The following is a 13,102-nucleotide window of genomic DNA, read 5'->3' as shown; positions in this document are numbered from 1 at the left end:
CACCGGGGGCCAATTTAGAGTGTCCAATCCATCTACAGCATGTCTTTGGGATGTGGGAGGAAACCGGAGCACCCGGAGGAAACCCACACGACCACAGGAGTACATGCAGACTCCACACAGAAGGCACCCCAGCCGAAGATCGAACCAGGGAACCTCTTGCTGTGAGTCGACAATGCTAACCGTTGCATTTTCTATTTCAGTGTTTTAGGAAAAGCTCATTACAGTGAATGATGATACGGAACTTACTGTACTTTCATTGTTAGAGTTAAGTAACTCATAAAGTTATTTGCTTGTATATAGTAATTTCTCTTGTTCCCTTTCTCCTGGATTATCACTTGTTTGTATTCTGGATCTTGTAAAGCCAACTTCCATCTTGTGGAGGTGTCAAGCCAGCAAATTTTGGCTTCTTCCCTTCTTCATAACATTTTTTATCTGACAATGTCAAGGTTCACTCTGTGCTGGTGTAAACAGTACATTTAATTGCTCTTTCATTTTAATAATGGTTTACATTATTAGTGAATCATAAGATCTTATTTTTTTTTTCTCCGTTGACAGGGTTAGTCCCAGCAGATTAGTTGCTTTTTTTTCAGGGAAGACCTGAGGTGGAATTTCTACTGCTTGAGTAAATTTCTCATGGGCATTGGGAAACTTTTTCTTCTCTGTTCAATAGGTGTTGTAGGATCTTATGCATCTACCGGGCTTATCATAACTCAAGCAGATGGGACCTCTCAGGAGTTCAGCCCCCCCAAACCCCCCCCCCCCCATACTGAACTTCAATGTCAGCAATAAAATCTCTTGGAGTGGGAAAAGAACCCACAACCTTCTGGATATCTCTTTTTTTCCCTTTTTGTATCTGTCTCATTTGGCAGTGTTTTCTTTGCAGTTTTGTTTAAGCTTTTAGAACAGCAATACATTCCAGATGTGTTATGCTTGACAGACCCAGTGAAAATATTCTTATGCTGCATTTTGTTTGATCATGCCTCATATAAGTACTTTGGATAATTGTCTAGAAAGATTCCATTTACATATTTCTTTAGTAAGTCTGGCAATTGTCCTTTTACTGCACTCATTAGTAACAACAGTTGAATTAATTTACCATTAACACTGCCTAAGCAAGCAGCCAGCTGTCAGCACTAATGAAACTGGAGTATACTGTGAGTATATTACAATTTCTTTTGGACTGTTATTCTGGACAGCGTGCATTCATAATGCATGTAAGGCACATTTATTTTGCCTACATTTGTTTGTACATTTCATACGTATACACAGTGCAACTTTCTTTGATTGTAACTAGTGATAATGTGTATTTCCAATTATCTATGCATTACTGAAATTCCATCTGAAACAGCGTAGAATTCAGCTGTGGGAGAACAACCTACGCCTAAGTGATATATTGGCAAGCTTTAAATCCCAACCCAACCTAGTTAACTTCACTAAATATGCAGAAATGTACACCACCACACTATACCAGCATTGATGCAGCTGTACCACACAGAAACAAATGCACGGTACATGCCAGAAACAAAACCACACGGTGGAACCATAATATCATCAAGCTTTGTAATAAAAGGAAAGACGTTGACCAAAAGTAAGAAGAGTAATTCCCAGAATGTTAGAACCCTTCTTACTGAAAAAAACAGAAACAACAACTCAGGAGCTTAATAAAATCCACCAAATCAAGTTTGAGGCTAAAATAGCTACCCAAACAAAAGGCAATCACAAGGCATTTTTTAGTTATGATTGTAATCTCAAAAGCACAATATAGCTATGTGCTGAGCTGATTGTGAACAATGATAGTGACAATAGCATGAAGCATGATTTAGCCACACCTCTAACAACATTTGTTCAATCTCAGCCTTGGAGAACAGCAACAGTCAATCCCCCTACATAAGGGAGGACCTTCCACAGACCCAGGCAATTACAGACCTATAAGTCTGACCAGCCTCATACTGCAAAGCCATGGAAAGACTTATTATGGAATTAATCAATTAGAACACAGGGAACTACCAGACACTGGAGCTGTCGCAGTTTGCATTCATCAGGAGCAGGTCATGCTTTATTAACCTGGTGGATTTTTTTGAAAAGGTCACCAAAGCAATGGATGAAGGCAAAATGATACAGACCACATACTTCAAGCTGGCCAAAGCTTTTCATACATTCATAGGTTCATAGGTAGGTACTAGGCTATTGGCCCTAGGGCCTATACAAACCTAGCCATAACAATTCCCTGGCTATTGCTTCCCACAAATATTTACTTTCCTGGACCCCTGTCTAGCAGGACTACTGATGTGATCCCCAGGGTGAATTTCCTATCTCCCATCCAATCGTCAAGGTTCCTCTTGAAGATGGCCATTGAGGTGCTCTGCCTGACATGTATGGACAGCCTATTCTAAAGTATGGGGAGACTCTGGGTCAGGAACCTATCCCTCCAGCATGTTCTATTCATCGTGATGACAAGGTTAAGATCCCTGGAGTGTGTGGCTCGGAGGGATTGGATTTCTTTAAGTGTAGCATATCCAACAACTCGGAGTTTGACATGGCCTTGTATGTTAGGCAGAGATTGCCTCTGAGTAGGTGATATGTGACAGAGTATAGCTGGAGTTTCTTTATACGGTCAGCATAAGGCATCTGCTTTAGGCCTGTGATTCTTTTTGTGCAGTATTTCTGCAGCCTTTCTAGTTGTTGCAGATGTCTTGTGAGGTGCATCCCAAATGGGCATTGTATTCTATAATGGGTCTAATGAGGGATGAGCACAGAGGAACAACGATCTCCTTTTTTTGGATGAAAAGCCCTTAGTGATGAGGTGTGCCACGTAGAAGGATTTTCTAACTGTTGTGGCTATGTGGTTTTCAAAGGTGAGACCACTGTCCATCTGTGTCCCTAAGTCTCTTATCACACTTTCGGTGTTGAGTGTACTGCCACCTATGTGGTAGTTCACAGGTACATGCTTTTTCCCAAAGGGGACAACTATACATTTTTTGGCATTTAGCTTGAGCCCATGGCTCTGGCATCAGGCATCTGTTTTTGTAAGCCCCTTTTGTAGTATATTCACATCATTTGGGGATTCAGTAATGGCTCCCAGCTTGCAGTCATCTGCAAACTTTGTAAGCCAGAGTCCCATAGTGATGACCTGTACTTCAGAGAAGTAGATGCCAAAGAAGAGTGGTCCCAGGACAGAACCCTGCGGTACACCACTTGTCACTTGTCTGGAGCTGGATTTGGAGTTGTCTACTTTTACAGTGTGTGTTCTGTCAGTAAGCCAGTTTGCAACCCATAGAGTGATGTAGGGATTAATGCCCAGCTTAGTAAGTTTATCTATGATTCCAGAGTGGGGGATAGTGTCAAAAGCCTTGGTGAGGTCCAAGTAGGCTGTGTGAACCACCTTACCCTCATCCACGGCTCTGGAGACTGATTTGAAGAAGTCGATCAGGTTCAGGAGGCAAGATCGGCCCCTCACAAATTCAAACTGGGTGGGGTCCAGTGTTTGAAGGTTGCTAATGTCTTTGTTTATAAGTTCCATAATAATACGTTCAATGGCCTTGCAGATCAGCCTCATCAGACTGATGCAACAGTAGTTCCCAGGATCCAAAGTGGATCCCCCCTTGTGGAGTGGGATGACTGTAGTTGTGCGCCACTCTGTGGGCACGAAGCCTGAGGTAAGGCTATGATTAAACATGACACATAGGTAATATGTCAATTCATTTTGTAGTTCATGCAATACACAGCCCAGGATGTCATCTGGTCCCATGGATGCTGTATTCGTGGCATTGGAGACTGCGGTTTTTACCTGAGTGGCTGTGATTACCGGAATTTGGCATTCTTTCTGTATTGAGATGGACCCATTAGGGGTTGAAAGGGGGGTGAAGTTGGCACTGAATCTATCTGCCAGGATATTGGCAATATCCTTGGGATCAGTACAGCTAGTACCATTTTGCTGTTGCTCAGAGCAGATCTGAGTATTGCCATTTAGATTCTTGACATAGCTATAGAATGGCTTGTGGTTGTCTTTGGAATCTTTGGCAACTTTGTTTTCATAACAAACTTTGGAAGATTTATGAGGGATCTCAGCTTTCTACTGAAGCTGGTGAGGGAGTTTTTTTGAATCCTGGGTTTTTCCTATTTTCTGCAACACTTCTGACAAAATTTCCCGTTCATGCATAGTAGAAAAGCTAATTAAACTGTGAATAAGCCCCTGTGTCACCCACTGGATTGCCAACTGCTCACAAAGAGGCTGCAGATAATCAAAACAGGGGAAGTTACCTCTACAAAGAGACCAGTCACTGGTGAAGTGCCCCAACCAGGGTTATTTCCTGGGAACTCTCCTGTTTGTCATCTACTTTTCTGAAGTAAAACACAATACCTAAGGGCTCTGGCTGATTTAGCTTGCTGATGACTGAAAGCTAGGAACAGTTTTTGAATCCCCAGATGACTTGTACCAAAGTCATGAATGAAAACTAAATGCCAAAAAATGCATATTGTATCCTTTGGGAAGTCACTTACCCCAGAAAACTACCACATTTACAATACACCCCTAAGAGTTGACCAGTTGTTTGGGACTTGAGAAGTTATGAGGGCAGTGAACTAACGTTTGACCAACATGTGCCTGTTGTAAGAAAGTCCACATATATTGCACAGCTTATAAAGGAAAGGATTGTGTCTATGTCTAGGGATGTCATTGTCCCCTTTAGTCAACCCTTATTAGGCCAGTTCTTGAATGTAATGCCCCATTTGCCATTTATCTATCCAGATGCATCTAACAACTGGAACCCCAACAGAGATACTTTACAAAAAGGATACAAGACCTAAAAATATGTCCTACATGGACCAACTCAAAGCCATGTCACTATACTCAGTATCCTACAGACTGCTAAGAAGTGACCTGTGTCTGGCATCCTTCGACCCATAACTGATGGATTTACTGCACATCAGCAAGTCAAATCGCATCATAGGTACTAGTTTAGGGATCTAAACATCTTCTGTAACATCAACAGAATGGTTTGGAGGGACAGATACATCTCACAGAGGATACCATGCTGTGCAACAGACTTCCCAGCCACATAAAACAAATTTCATCCCTGCCCATATTCAAGTGCAATTTATATCTATGGATGGGAACCAGAAAATTTATCCCAGGACTGCCTCCTGTACTACTAATGGACAGAGGCAATTAACTATAGTATGATCCCAGCTATTCTCATTAAGGGTAATATATATAATTATCAACCACGGGATGGGTAAGGCTAGTATATAACCAAATGGTATAGGTTATTTTGAGCACAAAAAGAAAATTGGCTAGGCTTAAAATGACCTCCAAGAGCAACTAGGCTAGTACTTACCTATGAAACTCAGCAGCGCTCGTCACCCAGCAGTGAAAATATTAGCTCTAGATGAATTTCACTGTCAAACAGACACCTTGACCTCATGTGAAAAATGAGAAAAAAGGGATGTGGATGGATGGATGGTTAGTCCACCTAGTAACACTTTGTTAACAGTTTTGCAGGCAGTCAATGTTTAAGCCCCAGTTAAAGTATTTGCTTCTTTTTCCAATTTTTTAATGTTAATGTACATACTGCAATTCTAAAGGATAAATTTCATGCATATCTAATAGGCAGTGAATCAACTCCCAGTGTGTGAATAACCACTAGAGCAAGGAATAAGTTGGAATCCCATCCTGACAAACAGTATGTGACGAACTCTAGCTTAAATCTCAACACTGCCAAATAACTAATATGTTACTGAGATGTTAATGAGACATTGGTCATGTATACCACTAAGTGTTAGGGGACAAATTAAGGTGTAGGCAACTGTCTTTATGTTTACAGGTAGCAATGCTGTTATACTGCCCTTAATTCTGTCAGAGGAATCAGTAATGAATCACCACTGGACCAGGTAAATGTACTATAGGAGAGATGAACTGCTGTCATGAATTTTATCAACTTATGGATAACTGCTCCTATATCTGTTGGAATGTCTGAAAGTGTGTGTGTGTGTGTGTGTGTGTGTGGGGGGGTCTATATGCTCGCATGGCTGCCTGAATGTGTGTGTATAGGGGTGCCTTTGTTGACACAAAGCATCACTGTATGGACAGCTATAGCGATCACTAGTGCAATGCTTGGTTATACTTTTCTCTGAATCATAGTTTCTTACCACTAAACTACTTGACCGACCCATGCTGGGCAATTAATGTGTGTTAGAAATGTTTTCTAAATCCTATGGATAATAACATTGCTTACTACTAAACAAATAAATAAATAAAATATTTTGTTACTGCTGGTTGTTCAGCTCTGCCCAATATTTGTACTTTACATATAAAATCAAAAGAGAATGTACAGAGGTAATCAGTTGGTCCAAGGAAAGCCTAACTGTAAATGATAAGGTTTCGTGTGGGTGCTCTGCAAATGAGAAAATGTCTGTAGACTGTTTACTATAATGGAAGAAACAGTCCAGAGAAGGAAGGTAAAACCTTCACTGGGGCAAAATGGAGCAGCAGTTCTGTGAACAGTGAAGCTCAGCACTAAGAGTATACACAGAGCATTTGATTGGTCGGTTACCTGTAGACAGGTGTATATCAAAACCTAGTAGAACAGAAAGTGACAAAGCATTGTTAGGAAATGGAAAAAAAATGTTGATGGTCTCTGACAAAAATTAATGAAAAAATACTGTATGTATGCAAAATATTTGTGAAGGTGTGAATTTAAAATATTCAAAATACTAAAGGGAAAGCACTATGGACTAGGTAAAACTGGTAGTGCGTCTGAAGTGTGAACTGTGGGAAACTTCTAATGGATGAAGACTTCAGAATATGGTTGTTGGAACAAAAGGAAATGCTTTTGGAAGAGACAACCTGGAAGTACCACGTTTTAGATTATTTGCTGCTACAGAAGATATTTGTGCTTTGGGTATTCATTTTAAAGCTGAGATTTTATATTTTGTGAGTAAGATTAATGGATGAGACAGCCTCTCACAACTTGATTGCTTCTGTCAGGCTATCTTGGCAAATATGTGAAGTGCTGGAAATCCCACTGTTGTAAGGAAACTAAAGTACTAACTTTACATACCTTGGGCAAGTATGACAGGAATATCGTGCCCCTGTCAAAAAAAATGATTCCTATTGTGTAATAAAAGTTTGAGAAGAGGCATCTTTGAATTTGATGACCTAATGACACACAGAAGATACTCAGCATAGATAAGATACTGACTTGTCCTTGAACCAGAACACATCTGTAGAAACCTGATTGCATAGTCAGCTGGAATCTAGTGAGGTATCACTGTATCTTTGGAATTGCTTTTTGGATAGATGCTGCAGAGCTGACCACTTTTTACCATCATTTCATTCTTATCTGGTTTTCCTGGCCAAAATAAAATATCATCTGCACTTAAGAAATTCTTAGTGTTTTTTCCATTGTCTCTAACATGAGGTGACATGTCCCATCTATGTAGTTGATTAGGTTTGAACATCAGACCTCCCGATTTATAAACTTCATCATGATAGACATAGTATACGGAATCAAAAATGAAACATTTTCTTTTGAAATGACCATCCTGTCATTATCATGTTTTTCAATAAATAACTCTAAATCAGTTTCAATATGGTGAAAAAATTCTGACAATTTGTCAGATGAAATAGATAAGTTAGCCTAGCCAGGGCCGGTGGCTCAAAGGTATAATGGCCTTTCTATGGCCCATGCAACCCTAGTCAATTAGCATGACTATTTCCTGATGGAACTGACTGCAGGGATGAGTGAGCAGCTCTTGTTTGCCCATCCACCCTATGGGGAGAGACTCTGCTCTGGTTCATTACTTGGGTGACCCCAACTGAGACTAGTAGGTCTTGCAACCAGGCAGCATGAACCTGATGAGCATGAGATGCCATTATACATACATACATATACATACATAGACATGTGAGCATGCAAAGGCATGCCTCCTGTGGCAGGTAGTATGCAGCAGAGTTCGGAGAGCTAATGCAAGGAACGTGAATGTTCTGTTAATGGAGGTGTTGTCAATTCCACAGAACCAGTAAGCTAGCCAACTCCCTAACACCCAATCCTCACCACTGGGGAATGATTGGGACAGTTAGCTACCCAGGCAGGATTGAATGGATGATGGGGCTCTCATCTAGCCTGAGGAATACACAGCTGTCCCCTCAAGGAATCAGTCTGATCCTGTGTGATGGAAAACAGATAAGTTAGCCATGATTTTATTTGTGTTGTACAAGGTTTTAGTTTAGAAAGGAGATTTTTAACATAACTTTTTTGGATAGGTTTGAAATAGAGGAGGGTAGAATTGTTGTTGGAGGTTTGAGGTATAGACAGAGGTGTATTAAGGGTGCTGTTTTGTAGAGAGGTTATTGAGTTAATAAAATGGTAGTTAAATTGAGTGGCTATGCAATCATTTGGGTTGGTCAGAGTCGGGGCTGGGGTAGTGGGTTTTCCTGGGTTGAGAAGGAGGTTGATTGTTTGCCAGAACCTTTTGGGATTTTTATGGTATTTTAGCTGACTTGTTTGGAAGTAGTTTCTTTTGTCTTGTTTAATTAGTTTTTTGGTTTGATTTCGCAGTTGTTGATAGGTAATGAGATTTTGTTTACTTCTATTATTCTGAAAGAGATACCAGGCTCTGTCCCTTTGTTTTATTAGAAGAATTATGCCTTTTGACAACCAGGGAAACTGTTTGGATATTGGATTTGGTACGAAATTTCCTAATTGGGGCTAGATCACTAAGTATTTGTAGGAAAGCACTACTGAAGTACTGTACTGCATGGTCCAATTGAAGAGTGTTTAGAGGTGCCTAGTCATATTGTTGAAGAAGAGTATTAAATAAGGTAGGAGAAAATGTTTTTTATTGCAAATGTAATGAAATGAAATGCTACAGGAATTGTGTGTATGTTTTCTAATCAAGTAAGTAGGAAAGTGATCACTTAGTGTGTCAGGGAGACACCCAGCATCTTAGCTAATATTGGATTTGTTTGTTAAAATCCAGTCAAGAATAGATTGCCTGTTGGTGTGTTTATTGATGAGTGTGGGGTGGTTAATTTTTTTGACAGAAATTGTACAGGTTTATAAGGTTAGTAGGGGGGTTAGAACAGCAGTTAGTCCAGCCAAGGTTAAAATCTCCAGGTATAATAATTTCATGGCTGAAGTTGGTAGAGGCCCATTCAAGGATATTTTCAATATTTTAGAGGTTATTAGAAGGGGACAGGTAGCTCACTATAAAGATAATGGACTTATGGTTATTCATATCTAGACATGCTACTGAAACTTCTGAGTTAGGGATATCAGATGGAGTAGAGTTAAGTTGCGCCAGTTTAAGACTGTCTTTAAACAAAATGGCAACCCCACCACCACGTCTAGATACTCAGTTCTGAGGATGTTATAACCATTGGGAAGAAATTCAGTAATGACAGCTTTATCAGGGGAGTAAAGGGTAACAGCAGCATGAAATTCCTGTACTTTGTTTATCAAGCTTCTGAGGTTGATGTTAATGATGAGAAGGTCAGAGTTACTTTTTTCAGTGGCAGATAGGAGTTAGGTGTGGAGTTAGGGAAGGTGTCAGAATGTGGATTTGGGGGGGGGTAGAGAATATGATAAGTGTTGGCCCTGGATTAGGATAGATGTCACATTCGACTTTAATATGGGTAAAGGAATGGAGGGTAAGACATCTTAGTTTGGAAAACAGACTGTTTTATATGTATATATATATATATATATATATATATATATATGTGTGTGTGTGTGTGTGTGTGTGTGTGTGTGTGTGTGTATGCATGTAAATACATATAAATATATATATATATATATATATATATATATATATATATATATATGTGTGTATGTATGCATGTATACATATCTTCTTCTTTCTGCTTTTCCTGGTTAGGGGTCGCCACAGCGGATCACCTGTCCACTCATGATTGGCAGTGGAGTTTTACACTGTCGAGTTGCCAGCCTGGTGCCCAACCTTCCACAGAAGGCACACACACACACGCACTCACACCTAGGGTGAATTTTTAGAGTGTCCAATCCACCTACAGCATGTCTTTGGGATGTAGGAGGAAACCGGAGCACCCAGAGGAAACCCACGCGACCACAGGGAGGACATGCAGACTCCGCACAGAAGGCACCCCAGCCGAGGATCAAACCAGAGAACCTCTTGCTGTGAGGCAACAACGCTAACCGCTGCACCACCATGGCCGCCCGTATGTATGTATAGATAAATATATATATATATATATATATATATATATATATATATATATATATATTATAGTAGTAGAGCTGTGGGTTGAAAATATCTAAGAGAGAATAAGTGGTGTTGGGAGGTGCTGAAAAGGTATGGAGAGATATGAACAATGGGTTTGTCATGCTGCAGGTCCTCAATTACTGGCAAGGTAGGGGAAGGGTTGTTTGTGAGAAGGTATGATTGGAAGGAAGTAGTATAAAGGGCTAGGAGTAACAGAGCTAGCAGGACAGGAAGAGAGATGATAGGTTTTATTAGAGGCATAGTAAAGAAGGTAGATTGTAGTTAATGTCAGGGGTGATAGATTGTAGATAAAGTAAAGAAAATCTTATGTAGAAGAGTCAGAAAGGAGACTTGATGAGATAATTGATGAATTGACACTGAAAATTGTAGGTGGAGTGCTGATTGGTGGATACGGAGAAGGGGAGGAGCATTTCTAGGAATAAAGTAAATTGATCCTGGGGTGGATGGGAATGGGGTACTGTAGGGGAGTGGAGTGAGCCCAAGCACAACAAGGGCAAACAGAGCGGGCAGCACCTGGAGCTAGCAAAGTGATAGGTTTTATTCTGCAGGCTCATTTCTGCTATCAGTATCACTGTAGACACTAACTAGGTAAGTCAGGAATAGAGGAAAATAATATAGGATGGCTTTACAATAAAGACGAATTAAAGAAAGTACTTGCACTAGCTTTTGAATGTCAAATAAGAATTTCACTAGTTTGTGAAAGTCCAAAGGAAAAGCCTGGTAGTAGGATAGAAGGTTGAAGGTATCCTTTTGTTAGGGAATTATAAGCCCTGGGTCCAAAATCACTTCTGAGGAACAGGGTCACTAAACTACAAAAAGTATTGAAGAGATTCACTGGATGGAAGTCTGTTAGTCTGAAAAAATGAGGGGGGGGCTATGAGAGGGTCATATGCAGCTGTTGCCCCTGGCTTAGTGAATGCTAGGACACTATATTCAGCTATTTTGTCAATACTTGCAAAGTACAAAGTAGCTTATAAGTGTAAATGTTTAGGAGCACATTCACCATGAAAGAGGTACAAACATTCCCTTGTGTTCTGTCAATGTTATATTAAAAGCCGTTGCTGCACAATCCACTGGAAGCCTGTCCAGGAGATCACTTTCAGTTTTGGGGAGGGGACCACTTAATGTATGAGGTCACTGATTTTTCTAAAGGGTAAAGATAAAATGGAAAAAAGTTAGGCTCAGGGAGGGTGAAGATGACCAGGATGAGATTTAAAATAAAGTAAAATAAGCACAAGTCTTTAATTTCCATAAAAAGAAACAAATGTAACAAAATCCCAGGAAAAACAGGTATACCAAAACAGTAGAGCACAAGGATTACACTAACATGAGGATAATGATGTTAAAGACCTCATTGAAACAGTTTGAGACCCTTTCTAGCTAGACAGGATAAAACATTCAATGCAGGCAGTAAGAACTATAACCATGTAGCTGAAAACAAGCACTTGTTACTGCAGGTCATATGCAAACCCAGATATCCCAGTTATCTCATTACTACTGCATGGACAGACTAAAACACTAATGATTGACTGGTTTCAGCCATATATCATGGAAATACTATCAGTCACTGTGGACTGCAATAGTGACTAAAACACAGTATTGGAATCGAGGAGCCATTACTAGGCACACAAACTAGGGAATTGCAGTGTTAATCCATCAGAAAAGTACATATACTCATCTGATAATCAAGGACAGCAGAATAATATCATCCGGGCCAATGCAGAAGAAAATATACAAGAAGAACATATAACAAATTCTGAAGAATAGGGCTAAATACAGGGAACAGGTATTATTTAGAAAGAGTAGAGAAATGAACTACTGGGAACTGATGGAGGATGGTAGGTGGATTTTGTCAGTGAAGAAAAGCAAGAACAAAATAATGAAAAGTCACTTGAAATGGTAAGAAAAAGGAAAATTAAAAAAAGGAAAAATAAAAGCAAAGAAAGGAATTGACTTAAGTTTAATGTGAACAGTATTAGAAATAATATCAGGGGACTGATAGTAACTGAATGGTATAAGAAAGTAAAAACAGAAATTATATTTTTTTAGATATAAGATGTGTTACAAAAGAAAAAAGTAATAGATTAAGTCCTTGTGAGGAAACAAGATAATAAAGTCTATTGGAAATGTAGAATGTTCAGATATCGGGATTTTGATAAGAAATGAAGAAGTTAAAATGTCAGGTAGTGCAGTACTAATAACAGGTAGGATAGTGGTGTATGATATAAGAAGAGAAAAAAGGTGTGCAAGGCTATTGGCAGTTTATGTATACAAAAATATGACAGGAAAATATGCTTAAATATGTCTTTAAATTGAGATTCCATTATGTCTCTCTATGCAGATGATTTGGTTACTATAGTAAAAAGTACAAGATGGGTGAATTAAGGTGATCTAAGAACTGAAAGTTAGCAAAAAGTGCACTTAAAACTGAATAAAGGAAAAAGTAAGGGGTTTGGTAAAACAAAGAAGATGAATGTAATTTATTTTAATTTTAAAGAAATTAAGAATATTAAGAGTTACATTTCAGGAATATAAAAACGTATTGAATCAATAGAAAGTGAAACTGGAAGAAATACAATTACTGGCATGGTGAAAAAGTTTTAATTGGCCATGTAAAAAGGTGTATATGTTAAATACTGTCATGGAAATTATGATATTAAGAATCAACACTCTGACATTAATAGAAAAAGCAGATTTTTTAATTAATTCTCATAACCAGTAGCATTTACATTTTCCATTTTGTAAAGAGGTAAGCATAATTTCAGAACTGTCAGGCAGACAGTTTAGCTAACAGTCTGAACCTTTCACCTTTCTGTGACCAGTTGGAACAGGCTGGGCGTAC

The sequence above is a fragment of the Protopterus annectens genome, chromosome 1.part0, assembly GCF_019279795.1.
Source record: "Protopterus annectens isolate FY-2018-M chromosome 1.part0, PAN1.0, whole genome shotgun sequence".
NCBI lineage: Eukaryota > Metazoa > Chordata > Ceratodontiformes > Protopteridae > Protopterus > Protopterus annectens.
Note: the sequence above shows the minus strand (reverse complement) of the source record.